This window comes from Chamaea fasciata, unplaced genomic scaffold, assembly GCF_029207755.1.
Source record: "Chamaea fasciata isolate MVZ Bird 193981 ecotype frontalis unplaced genomic scaffold, bChaFas1.0.hap1 SCAF_8, whole genome shotgun sequence".
Lineage (NCBI taxonomy): Eukaryota > Metazoa > Chordata > Aves > Passeriformes > Sylviidae > Chamaea > Chamaea fasciata.
In genome coordinates, this window is record NW_027094093.1 from 9,939,270 (window position 1) to 9,952,826 (window position 13,557).

The 13,557-nt window shown below is 41.2% G+C and overlaps 1 long non-coding RNA gene across 1 annotated transcript in view; it reads left to right on the top strand.

Annotated features, from left to right (window-relative positions):
* The window catches only part of LOC136292954 (uncharacterized), a 28,229-nt gene extending 16,655 nt beyond the window's left edge, over nucleotides 1-11,574 (top strand). Inside the window, exon 3 of the long non-coding RNA XR_010722018.1 lies at nucleotides 11,167-11,574. This is a non-coding gene — a long non-coding RNA (uncharacterized lncRNA). The remainder of the gene's footprint in view (nucleotides 1-11,166) is intronic.
* Nucleotides 11,575-13,557: the final 1,983 nt, after the last annotated feature.

Sequence of the window (13,557 nt, forward strand, 5' to 3'; positions counted from 1 at the left end):
CTCAGATCTGTAGACTCAAAGAGCAGTAAAAGGCACTGGCATACCCTGACAAAGGGGTTGTCCTGACATTTAAAATTCAGAAACTTTTTCTAGGCACCTAAGTCTTCTTTGGATTTTGACAGAGAAAGTTTCCTTTGTACTTTTCCTGAGAAAACAGTAAATTAGAAATACGCACATGACTTACAGACAATTTTCCTAGAACCCTTAACATTGCAATTCTGCATTTATTTGTAGAATGTTATTAAAAAGATGCAGAGGAGAGTCACCTCCTTTCCCTCTTATTTCTCTGCCTGTGGTAGCTGACTGTGGCCTGGAAAATCACGTGTGCCTCAGGTCACAATGAGGACAGCACCAGTTGTTTTTTCCTCTTCCCTGGTGGCTTTTACGAGGAAGAGATTTTGGCAGCTCCATGAGTTGAGCCAGGACAGAGGAGGAAAAGCAAGCTATGTCAGAGACAGGAACTGCTTCTTTGATGGCAGATTATTTTCTCATTCAAATGTACTTATTCTTAGCGATGGTCAATCCGAATTAAAGTTTTCCTGAGCCACATCAGATTTGATCCAGGGAAGTATAGTTTCAGCAAAAATCATAGTTTCAGGAGTAAAAAGGATTTTGCATTTGGAACATGGAAGCCGGTACATTGTCTAGGAAATGGGCCTCTGGGATCTCAACCTATCATCACTGAAGTGTGAAGTTCTAATTGTATTGCTTTTTCATAATGTATCTGCTACATAAATATTATTCGATACCTGCAAATTTGCACTAGTGGGAAATGGAGAGGTTATAATGCAGGGAAGATTTATGCCAGCTAGATGCTGGGCTGTCATGATTAAAAATTTTCCACCCATTATGTGAATCCTATTGATCATTGCAGGAAGCAGAAAATTGTGCTGTTCATTGATTTTGCGTGGCTGCAGAATGCATTAGGCCTGATGCATTTGATGGGTAGCCAGGTTTTCAAAGGAAGTTCAGTTAAGCTAATCTTAGTTCAGAGGAATATGCACAATGGAATAAGAACGCTTGTAATTGCAAGAGCAAATAGAAGAGTCAGAGGACTATATTATGAGCTATATCAGCATAAGAATTAGACGTGAGCCTTCCCAAGACACAACAGTAAAATGCATCAAGGCTTTGATGCTGTTTTTCATGAACGTGGCAATTACTGGATGAATTGGGTTTTAGTTTCTCACCCATCAGCCAAGATAGTGAACAAAAAGCAATTAGTTCTTCTGCCTCCTTAGCAAAGGGGGAGGTTATCAGGTTTTCATTGACTCCTTAAAATAACATGGTGAAGAAATGAGTTTGACTCCAAAAGTAGAGCAGGAAGGGTACAAGGGAAAAGGAGAGAGAGAGAAAAAGAAAATTTGCAGGCAGAGGGAATTTTACCTTTAAAATTTGTTTCTACTGATTTGGTCCTTATTATCTCTGTCTTTTTATTAGCTTATGATAATGCTTAGTGTCATCTCTGTATCACAAGCTGCATTTCCTATGAATAAAGGCTTTGAGCAAATTTAATCCCCAAAATAAATTCTGTCAGTATCTAATGCAGGGATTAATTCCAATCTTAGAAATAAAGAGAGGAAAATATTATTTTGCATCCCAGCTGGATACTGTCTTATTGGCATGCTAATACAATGCAAAAAGTTATATCTCTGTGATAAAGGAAATATTGAAATTGCATGTATCATTGGGTAGTACATTAACTCTTCCTGGAAGTCCAAGACATAAAGATCATTAAACATCTGAGTCACTTCTAATAGTGACACCCAAGCCATTTGGATCCTGCAAAACTTTTGAAGGGTACATACCCTTAAGACGAAGAACGTATTTAGTCCAGATTTTTGTTCTTTACTTTAGTTCTAGTAATTTAATCAAGAAAAACGTGTACTGAAATTACTATCTACAGAATATGTTAATGCTTCTTTTATATTAAAAAATGCCACCAGCAATATTAAGAAGTATTTTTAAATGTAATATATGTATCTGTGTTTACTCAAATAATATCCTGGATTAGGTGAAAAAAGCCCCACAAGGGTATTATCACATTCTTACTGGTTAATGTCTTACAACACCAGATTTTCAAAACAGAGTTTCTGCAACAATGCCAAAATGTAAAGGTGCTGCTCTTTTAGCTTTCACATATCATTAAGTGAAAAAAGCTGTATTTGACCTTCCATGTGTAAAACCAGTAAGAAGTGAGGTTGGAGAGTTCTGTTTATGTGTTTACTTGTGGTTAGTAACCCTGAGGGGGAAATAGAAAGTTTTGGTCTTAGTACTGCAAAGATGCTATAGCTGTAAACATGAGTGTAAACTCTTCAAAAAAAAAAAAGACACTGAACATACATTTATGATCATCATCAAAATCTTTGGAAAGTTTTCACTCTTTTTCTTCTCCATTAAAGGCACAGATCATAGTGAGTATTTAATTCTGCCAGCAGACTAAGAAAACTTCAGTTAAAAGTTTATCTGTGACTGAGTTCTACAAACACTTGAAGAGTAACTCCAAAACCCTGCAAAGATGTATCCCACATATGAAGCTCTGGAGAACTGAAATCCTAATCTGTAATGAAGAAGTAAAGCCCTGTACAGTAGTGTGGTTATTCCATTGCCTTCTAAATATAGCCATGTCTGGGGGATTAAAGCAACAGCATCAAAAACAGGGCTGTAACATAAAACGTCAGGATTTGAAAGAATGGGAAATGACATAAGGAGCAACGATCACAGCTCTGCTCTGAGGTCTTTAGCTGTGCAACCCAGAGGATAGATTTGCTCTTGTCTGGAAACCAGCCCAGCTCAATTTAAAAGACCAGGTTCAGGAATCACTCAGACACAGCGTGTCTGACTAGACTGGAGCAATTGAAATATTTGCCCACACAGATGCTTATCAGACAATGTATTTTTCTTTTGACAGACCTTTCATCAATATTATTTAACAGTTGTTTACTCCTAGAACATCCAATTACCAATTAAATGTTATTAAAAGCATTGCATCACTTTTCACTGATTTAATTCTGCTCTTTCCTCAGGAAGATGTCACGTACCACAGGCTTTAACTTTTTCCAGCAGGCAAATCTGAACTGTAATTCTGTACTGTGCATCAAACTGCATGGCTATAAATAATGAGGGGTGACAAATGAGCACATCCGGAAAGCCAGGGGCAAAACCAAAAAAGAAAAAATGCTGATAGATAAACCACCTGCTAGCTTGAGGTTCTCTGCTGCAAACCAGAGGGTTCCCTCTCTTATTTTGCACAGTATTTCATGATGGCAGCCTCTGAGATTTTGGGCCTGTAAGAGCCACTGTGCTGCCCTTATTCCCTGTATTCACAGTAGTTGTCAGAAATCATTGTAAGGCAATTATGGTAAGTACCAAGACAGAGGAAAGAAAATGAGACAAAATGCAAATGAAGGGAGATGATTCTGAAGCTGTGGGGTATGATCTCAGTGACCTCCTGTGGGGCTGTAAAGAGGCACAGAAAGGAGTTATACAGTCTTGCTGTTTCATAAATTTTTGCCATAAGATTTATTTTGCTGACTCCTAAAAGCATAATTTTCAGAAATTAGACATTCGTAAGTCAATTGACTCCTACTCTGGAGGGTATATAGGAAATTCGGGAGGGGTAGGGAGAGAAGCACCTCTGAAACTTAAAATTAACATTTTCATTTTGTGTTGCTAAATACAAAAGATTTTTTTCTCTTGTGAACCCTGTGAATGGAAGCCGTCAAATATCATAGCCAAGTCAGTAACAGGCTTAGACCACAGTGGCTGCCAACAAAAAGAAGTAAAAAAACATAAGCATTGGCTTTTAAACCATGTCCCTGGAATATGTCAGTTTATCTAAAATTTATGGCTTCTTCTGCTACAGAGACAGGCTCAGCTGCAAAAGGTGTCCTGCATCCCATCTGGAAATTCATAGCTCTTCATCTGTCATGACGTCATAAAGGAATGATGTTTTGGATAAAAAGCCAAACAAGGGTCAATATTATTTTCAAAAAGAGTAACGTACTAGTTTGTTGTTTTGTTTGTTTTTTTTGTTTTTTACAGGCATTTTTGAACAGGAAAAAGAACCAGAAAAACACAAAATGGTTTTACAAGACCATGAAAAATTCACATAGAAAAAATATTTTTGATGAGCTACATAGAATCCATTTAAGGGTCCAAGATCATGGTCATTATTACAGTTCACAAAATTTGGGTAGTGTTACAGTGTCTAGTCTCCAGTAACGGGATGTCTCATTTGGGTCTTCCAGCAGGGAGGGAATCTTACCAGTTTGTCTAAGACAGGTGAAGCAGCAAATATTATCATTATGATGAGAAAAGAAAGTTTAGCATAATTTAAACTGAAACAAACCATTTCAGTCCTTCTCACAGGATTTGTTCTCTGGGCACTGAGGTGTTCCACTCCCTCTGGATGGGATCTTGTCACTGTACCAGGACAAAATCCATGTGTTTCTGCAGTCCTGGTGAAAACATCAATGCTATTTTTTTGACTCTTCTTTTTTTTTCAATATAGCTTTCTCCTTTTCTTTCCTGCAGTCTCATCTCTCTCCAGCCATCCTGCTCCCCCCTCCCCATCCCATTGCCCAGAGACTTGTCAGCTGTATCTAATACATCCATTCAGAGCATGCACCATGGTACAGCTGCTGGGGCTTTTAGGAGATGGAAGAATGAAAAGCTTTTTGGCAGAGTCCCTGAAACACAGGTAGAATGAATTGTTGAGGAATCCCAAACAGCTCATATCCATTTCTGTGACTCTCCTGTCAGTTCACATATATAATCTGTTGTATTTCCTGAGCTCCAGCTTTGCATCTGGGGTGCGTTCTATAGCCCTAGAAATGCCTTTTGTTCACCAAACACTCTTTCTTACAAAATTCTGAAAGTTTTTAGTTGTCTAGGTTCACTCTTCTTCCCAGTGTCATGGTACATCACAGTGTTTTAAAGTACTGCTCATTTAGACAGCTACATCCTGATAAGTACTGAAAAGCAGGTTATCATATTCATGGTAGGTCATGCATGAGTATAATGTGTTATTTGTGTCCCAAGTAACTTCGATCATTCCACAAAACATCCTATTAAATGTTTCCTATTTAATGACACAAATAAAAGACAAATTTTCATATCTGAGACTGGTTTTCCTCCCTTTTGATAGAAATTGAGGTTGTTTTTCAATTTCCATTAGATCTCCTTTTTAATTATAAACCATGGTTTCTTTTATTTCAGACTGCTAAATGCAGTGGAACAAAACTGATTTCAGAGAATTAAGTTCTATTTAGGTTCATTTTAATTTTATTACCACTTTACCCATAGGGTTTGCCTTCTGTGTTTGGTAAGAGAGAACTACTTTTTAAAAATACACTATTATAAAAAATACATACTAGAAAACAGTAAAAGGTGCATGGATGGGGAGGTGGAAGAGAGAAATAAATATCTGTTTCTAGAGAAGCTGAAATTAGCTGATAGCTATTTGCTTACCCCAAAATTAGGTAAGCTATGAACTGATGAGAGTTGAGCAGAAATTCCATGCCATGTCTCTATATCATGTGTCAATCCGGCTTCTTATAAATCTGCTCTGGTGAACACACCTCCAACGCTGTGAGGAGTGTCACGCTCCATTGCTCTGCCCCTTCCCCATCTCAATGCTTGCTTCTCTGGGCAGCATTATTTACCTGAGCAAATGGCTTTGGGCTGTCCTGGCCAGCTCATCCCCAGCTGCTGCTGCTGCAGTGCCTTGGCAGGAGCTGTCTCTCCAAGCCCTGAGCCATGCAGCTCTGGGGTGACCCTCAAGGAGATGTGAGCACATCCAGGGAGCTCATTGACCTTGCATTCCCTGTGGCTCGGCATTGAAGATTTTAACTACAGCGTTTGACCTTGATTTCTTTAGAGCACTTGAAAACGACCTAAGGTTTAATACCTGCTTTTGTCCCTTTCTGAAGTGCAGCCACTATGAATTGCTTAATTAACTCATTAGGGCCCTAAGCCAAGCAGGTGTCTAAGCCAACCGTGCCTTTAAGACCCATCGTGAAAGGGCTTGGAACTATCCAAGCCTAAACCCACATGTTCTTTTCCATGCTTGAAAACGTCAGGCAACACAATGTAAAGTCAGAGTTAAAGGCTGTTTGCAGACAACTTGACACACTATTTTTCTTTATTTTAAAAATACACATAGCTCTCCATTTCCTTGCAAAATGAATCAGCTCTGCAGTTCATTCTTGGTTTTTATTAGGAATTTTCGTAGCCTTCTAACCCCATGTTCCCTAATTTACTTTAGGATTTCAGATTGCCTCAGTTTACCTTGTTATCTAGATTCCTTCCATTTAGCCAGAAGCAGTATTAAAGGTTGCAGCAAATTTTATGGAGCTCTATTACTTCTCTTGTCTTTTGCTGTAAAAACTTTCTCTGGAGTACGGGTTTTTACTGTTTTGTTGTTTCACTTTTTTTACTGGTTTACTTCTTTATTAGCAAGTGAAAATTAAACTGGAAAGTGGCAGTGAGAAGCAGTACTCACAGTGAAAATTATCCTTTGAAATAAGGTTTTGTAATATTTTCTAGGGAAAGAACATAACAAACAGTAAGACAGGGAAGCAGACCTGTTATCTGAATGTAACAGATATAAGTAATAAATAAAATACAGAACCCAAAATAACAAATGGTACATTGTAAATCACATCCTCCTTTATCTTGATGGCACAAAAAGGAACTTAGGCGTATGCTTTGTTTGTGCTAGGAATTTTCTCAGCAATTTTAACAGTTTTGTAAGTTGCTTCTTTGCTCTATACAATGTGTTAATTTTGTCAGCTAATTGCATCTTAAATTCCAAATTCTGTGGAGAAAATCTGCTCTTTTGTGCAAGTAAGCTCCAAAGGATTAGAAGAACATAGGAAGAGTAAAAGACCTTGGCTGGAGAACAAAACCCTATTATGTTTCCCATCATGGAAAAAGTGAGATTCCATAACGTTCTACTGTTCCATTTTTTGCTCTTATGCAGGAAAAAAATACTCTGTGCTTCCTTTCAATGGTAATTGTTAAACAGTCTCTTGCCTATCCCCCAGAATAAAAATATTTTATCTCTAAGACTTGAATTAAAAAATGCATTTCAATAATTTAGGTTAGTTTTTGTCCTTTTTTTTAAAGGATTTTGTTAGCATACAAACCAGTATTTTCCCGTGCAGTTATGTTTTATTCAACCAACAGGAAGATCTCTTTATCACAGAAGTTTAGATTCTACCATAAGGTGACTTCTCTGTGATCTGCATGTCAGCCTAACCCATTCTTCCTGTGAAATGCAAGAATTGGGAGGAAAAAAAAAGGGAATTAATGCCTTTTAATTCTGTTATATAGTGACTGTATGGGAAGATAAATGCAGACCTTTTTCCATGAGCGTCAAGTAGCCATAAAGCTGGAGCCAGCAGCATTCCCTGGTTCTCCTGGAACTACCTACATCTAACCTGCTTACTCATATTCAAGGCAGCTATTGGTCTTGAGAAAGGGAAGAAAAAAAGCTAAATTCTTTTTTTTATAAATATGCTCACAAAGTTTAGAAATCAGTCCAGATGGAGGGACTATTTCTTAAGTATGCCATTAACCACCACTTTTAAAATACTGAAATGAGCAGAAGCATGCTGATTATTTTGTAGTAAATCTCATTGTCAGCTAAATTAATTCTGCATTCTTAGAAAAATTTTCCTGCCATACCTATATATCAAAGAAGTAGTCTATTAGACTAGAGAGTAATCAATAGTGTTTCCTTAGGAAATCTATGAGTGGCTTCTTTAATAGCCTTCCCCCATGTGGTAATTTCTGTCAAGTTTTACCACGTGTGGTCAATACAAGGGCACTGCACACACTCTCCAGCAGCCATGGAGCCATCATATCCTGCTGTGAAATGTCTAATTTATGTACCATTCATAAAACCTATGTAAACATGGATTGAATATTCCTATTTTGTGTTTCCATTCAGTATGCTGCAGAGGAACCTGTTTCAGTATTTCACAAAGCTGTTTCTGAAGTTTTTTGTTCTCTGGTTCAATTACTTCAGAAGCCAAAATTCACGAGGTATATGCAAGTGTTTGAGATGGCTATCTGACTGAGCACATTTGAAGGGTTATCTCCCTTTTCTCAGAGAATTTCAAGCTCATTTCTTTTGTATCCAGTAACACACTCAAAATGCAGTGTTTGAAGTTAGTGACAAGACAGACACAATGGCAAATTGGAAGGGCCATAGGAAGGATCTTGCAGCATGGTAATAATTTCACCTTTTTGGTGTAAGAATTCTTTCCGTAGCAATACAGAAATACTTCATTTGGTGATAAATCCCTAGGGCAGAGCACCTTGAATGCCTGCATCTAGATGAATCAGGTAATTTTACGGACTGACTGGAAATTTCAGATGACAATTAAAACCATGTAAAAATTACATGCACTAAGAAGCCAATCTAGTCTTATCAGCTCTCAAGGACTTGCAAGACAGACTCCTTCCTCTCATTTTTCTCATACTTGTTCTTTTTTTCATTCTCTGTGAAGAGATAAGCATTAAATTAATTTTGAAGATACTCTAATGGCTTTCCAGAGTAACATTTACCTGCTCCATGTACAAAGGGTTCCCAGAGCATTTAAAAAAGATCACAGCACTATATATTTTTTCCATTCATTGGAAAATTTAGAGCAAAGTTTGGTGACAGGGAACAAAGAATAAGATCTTGAAAGTTTTCTAGCTTGGGCTGAAGAATGTGGGATGAAGGGGGTTAATAGATAAAGCACTGCAACTGCACTTTGGAGATGAGTAATTGTGAAGTGAAAACCCCTGCATCATCACAACTAAATTTAGATAAATTTTCTTTTCAGATGATAAAGGTTCATCATTGACCTGTTCTTCCTTTGCATTATTTGTGCAGCTGCCTGTGTTCCTATTAGTGGTTATGAGTATTTACAGCCTATCTACCTCTATCTCTATGATTTTACAACATTCTTTATATCCAATTTTATGAAATTGCCCGGACATAAATCTTGCAAAATAGGTCGAACGTCAGAATGTGTTTTTAAAAAGGTATAAACTCTATCACATGGTGATTATCACATTGACTATGTAACATAATTTTTTAAATAATTAAGCTGTTCAGATTAGTTTTACCCTCTGCTTGATTGCTGTATGGGTAGCTGTAATTAACCTCTACTGATGTTAATTATGCACAAAGTAGGATCTTGGAGCTGCTGACCATGCAATTTGTTAAACATCTCAGGAGGTGATATGGCTTGCGCAGTGTTTCTATGCACTTTTTCAACTTATGACACAATGTGAAGTCAAAGTGGTGAGAGTCATGCTTTGAAAAAAAAATGCAGAATTTGTTTGCACAGTAAAGTCATTGAAGTTCGTCTGTCTTGGAGTCGAAATGAGTAGAGGTGTCACCAAGGTATCTCCGTAAGGGCTCTGCTGCAAAAAACTTTAGTGGAAGTTTATCAAGCCAAATTAAACGTGATTAAATTCCTCAGAGGACTCTTTTCATGAAGGCCCAGTTTCACTAAGAGCCTGTACATAACAGGAATACGATTCCATGTTCTCCTTCTGTACTGACTTTACAGGTGCTGGCAGGAACCTCACAAAATGCAAGAGTGAGGACGGGTATGATCTCATTCACGTTGTAAAGGTGTTGGTATTTCAACAGAAAACTGCTCAGGGAATTATCATATGTAGAGATGAACTTTTATAGGTTGATTGTAAGATTTTTAGGAAAAAAACTCACTACATTACTGACAGGAATAACTTCTGTTTCACACAGGGATCAAACCAGTTTATCAATGCACAGCTTCTGCAAGCTGCAAGCAATGCTAGAATTAGAACTGCAAAATAATTCTACAAACATACCAAAGCAATTAGACTGAAGCAGGCCATTTTCTGTTAAAAAAAAAAGAAAGCTTAACTATCTAAAATGCGTGTTTAAATGTGTGTTAAAACAAAACATCAAGATGGTGATTTGTTTGCAAACAAGTTCAGCAAAAACCCAGGATAGAAGCTGTCCAGTAACAACTGGGAACTGAAGGATTAGTCTCTATCAGGAGGAGGGCTGGAGCCTGTGGGGCCTCTGAAAATATCTATTCTTTGATAATCACTTTATGGAAATATAGTCTTTATCACCCAGTTCTGTCAGACAGAAGGAATAGCCATGAGTAAAAATGTTGTGCTTGCGATGCTGGTCTTGTGCTGAATTCTTATAGTCCACATGGCCATTTAGATCTGCAGAATTCCCTGGTGCAAAGAAACTTTTCCAGAATTGGTCCCTCACTTGTGCACTTTCTTGCCACTGAAAATATCAAGCAAGAACTTGATAGTTTGATGTTGTTTGCAAACTGACTAAATTGCTTCAAGAGCACCAGAAAAATAACCATCAATGTCTCATTAGTATCATTTTTTCATATTACCATATTTAATTTCACTGATGGTTTTCTGTAACATGGAATGAAAATGACCAATATTATAGTGGGACTAAGTCAATATTATATGAAAACTTGTTCAGAAAAATGTATTTGTAATTTTTAAAATACATTTTAAAAAATTTGGTGAGTCAAAGCCTGAAAAACTGTTATTTGAGACGTTTCATTAGATGAACTAGAAATCAGCACTTCAATAAGGACGACAAAGTTTCAAAAACTTATTTTCCTTTAACCTAATCAATCCTACATAAATGCAGTGTGTGAGCAAAATAGTGTTCCAAAGCAGTGTCATTACGTGTGTCACAACAGAAGAGTTTGGCAATAAAAAGTAAAAAAATACCAAAAACTAGAACTAGTTCAAAGTATTTTCCACTCAGTTCTCCAGCTGTAAGACTCAGTGGAAACACCCTGGGTACTCCCCCTACAACACGGACACCTCGGCACTAAGCGTTGCCTCGGGACTACCGGGCCAGCTGCAAATCCCGGGCACGGAGCTAGGATCCCCGCCCGGGCTGCGGAGGGCTCCGCTCCGCTCCCCGTGCGGCCCAGGGGCGGCGTGGGCAGAGCACGGAGAGCTTTCAGGGACACGGGGGGGATCCGTGGCCAGCACCTTCCGGCCCATGCCCTTGTCTCCCGCTCCCTCCTGGCCGCGGCAAGAGCTGCGTGGGATGGCCCTGGCAGGAGGGTTTCCTTGGATTCCCGCAAGCCAGCCTCTGACCGTGGCTCTGTTCCTCTCCTGCAGCCCTTCAAGCCCTGGGGCAAGACGAGAGCCCCTCCTTCTTCAGCCAGTTTATCCAGCTGAAGTTCCAGAGTAGACTTGCCGAGCTTCGAGCTTCTTCATCTGCTGGATCAGAAGAGCTGGTGTCCTTCAGCGACCTCCAGGTCCCATTGAAGATGGGACCACCTGCAGAGCAGAGGGGACCAGCCCGAGCTCCAGGCAGAGCTGTCGCTGGTCACAGCTGAGCCTGTGGGAAGCTCCAGGAGCTCCTGCCCTCCTCCCTCCCTGTTGGCAGCTCCCTTCCTTCCTTCCTCCCTCCCTCCCTCCCTCCCTCCAGCCCTCAGACCCTTGTTTGCCCATCCCGTTTTTTGTCTCCCAGCTCACCTCTTTGCTTCGCCTTCCCCCAATAAACAGTTTGGTTTCTTCACTTTACCCGCGTCTCTCTCTGCGGGAGCTGAAGCGGCGCAAAACCTCAGCCCTGGGACACACGGGGGGGGGGGGGGGGGGGGGGAACGGGGCCTGCTGCTCGTCGTCTTCCGCACCGTGTTCTGTGCAGAGGGGAGCAAGGGCAGCTCAGGCTGCAAAGGTCCCTGGCCTGCAGGTCCTGTCGCACAACACTGTGCACTTCAAGGCTGTGCTGAGCGCACTGAAGGAAGGGGACAAGGAGCCTGGCTTTTAGAAGAGCCAACTCGAGTGTGCTCTGAAGCCAGCCGTGAGGGATTCCACGGCGAGCATCCACGGAGGGCAAAGGAGCTTGCAGTGCTGCAAGTTTTCGCCAAGAGCTTCCTGAAAGCACACCAGTGCTCCGTCCCTACGTGGGGACAGGAGGAGGGCAGAACCAGAGGCCATGGTGGCCTACCAGTGAGCTTTGGCCCTGCCTAAAAGCAAACGAAGCAGCGGCAGCCGAGCGGCTGAGACTCAGAGGCGCGAGCATCGCAGCGGGCGGAGCGCCGTCAGGCAGCGCCCGCACGCCGGCTGCGCTTCTGGTGCGAGGAACGGCAGCCGCTGCCTCAGACCCAGTCAGGAACGCGGCCAAGGGAGACCAGAGGCAGGGGACCCTTGCCATCTCTCTTGGGCACGGCTGCAAAACGGCCGCCGTGTCTCCCTGCGCCTGGGCTCTGCTGAGCCCCGAGCCGGCCAGCTTGCGCTCTGTCGTCCCAAGAGCGTTGCGGGCGGGCAGGGGAAGGGCTGCGCGCACAGCGGAGCGTCCTGGAAGGTGCTCAGAGAGCCTCCTGCGGGAACAGGGCTCTGCTCTCTGGCTGCCAACAGCCTGGTTTTGCTGCCGAGGCCGCAGGCAGGGGCTCAGGCAGGAGACCAGAGGCAAGGGACCCTTGCCATCTCTCTTGGGCACGGCTGCAAAACAGCTGTCGTGTCTCCCTTTGGCTCTCAGCCCTCCTCCCCCCTTTTTGGCAGGGGAGACTGCTGCACCTCCCTCACACTGGGTGCTCTTGGAGAGGTGCTTTCATAGAGAAGCAAGGCCCTCTCCTCCAGGGCAATTCCCCAAGTTTGTACATTTCCTGGGGAACGCCAACACACACATTTGAGAACCCCTGGCAGGGCTGAATTACATTAGCCTCCCGTATTCCTTGACTCCCGTTAAAACAATTTTCCAACTTTTTCTGCCAAACCTCTCATACCTGCAGAGAGTTACCCACAAAGTAGTGTAAAATTCTCTCTTCACTTCCAGGGTTCCAGTAAAATCTTTCAAAAACTTCCTACCAGGCTGAAATCCTAACCACTCCCCATGTGCTCTCCCATTGACTGGTGTGTTCCTGGGAATGCATAAAAAAGAGGCAGTCCTTGGACAGGCATGGTGCTGGTGTTTGTTGACTAGAACTAACAGGTCGAGGGTAGTGCTGGTGGTGAAGTGATCTGCAATACCAGATAATGGTCCTTAGCATGCTACTACTTTATTATATAAACATTACATACAAAATATACATGGATTTCAAGAATTACATAAACAACATTTACAAAGTGTTAGAATAGATTGTGATTTCCCCAAGGCACCTGTGTGGGGTTTCTAAACTGAATTTTACCTTGCCTTCTGTACCTTTGATATTGTTTTCAGCTGATTTGCGATAAGTAATAAGTTGACTGGGAATGCTGGGAAGTTTCTGGTTAACACCTTGGTCCGTATAAACTTGGGAATCCTTAATTTGCCTTTAGATCGAGGAACAGGCCTTGATACTGGAATCTTTCTGTCTCTCTGTTTCTATGTCACCTTTACAAAGATAACTAAATCCCATCTTGAAAGCCCTTACTATGGAAAACACACCAATGGAAATAGAGCTTTCTTCAGGAACTCCCTCTGTCACCAAGCAGACCAAGTGCTGGGGTGCCAGAAGCTGTGTACATCCAGGGTTAAGTACTCTGTTTTTTCTTGGATTAGATAGGAAGGCCAAATGCAGCATC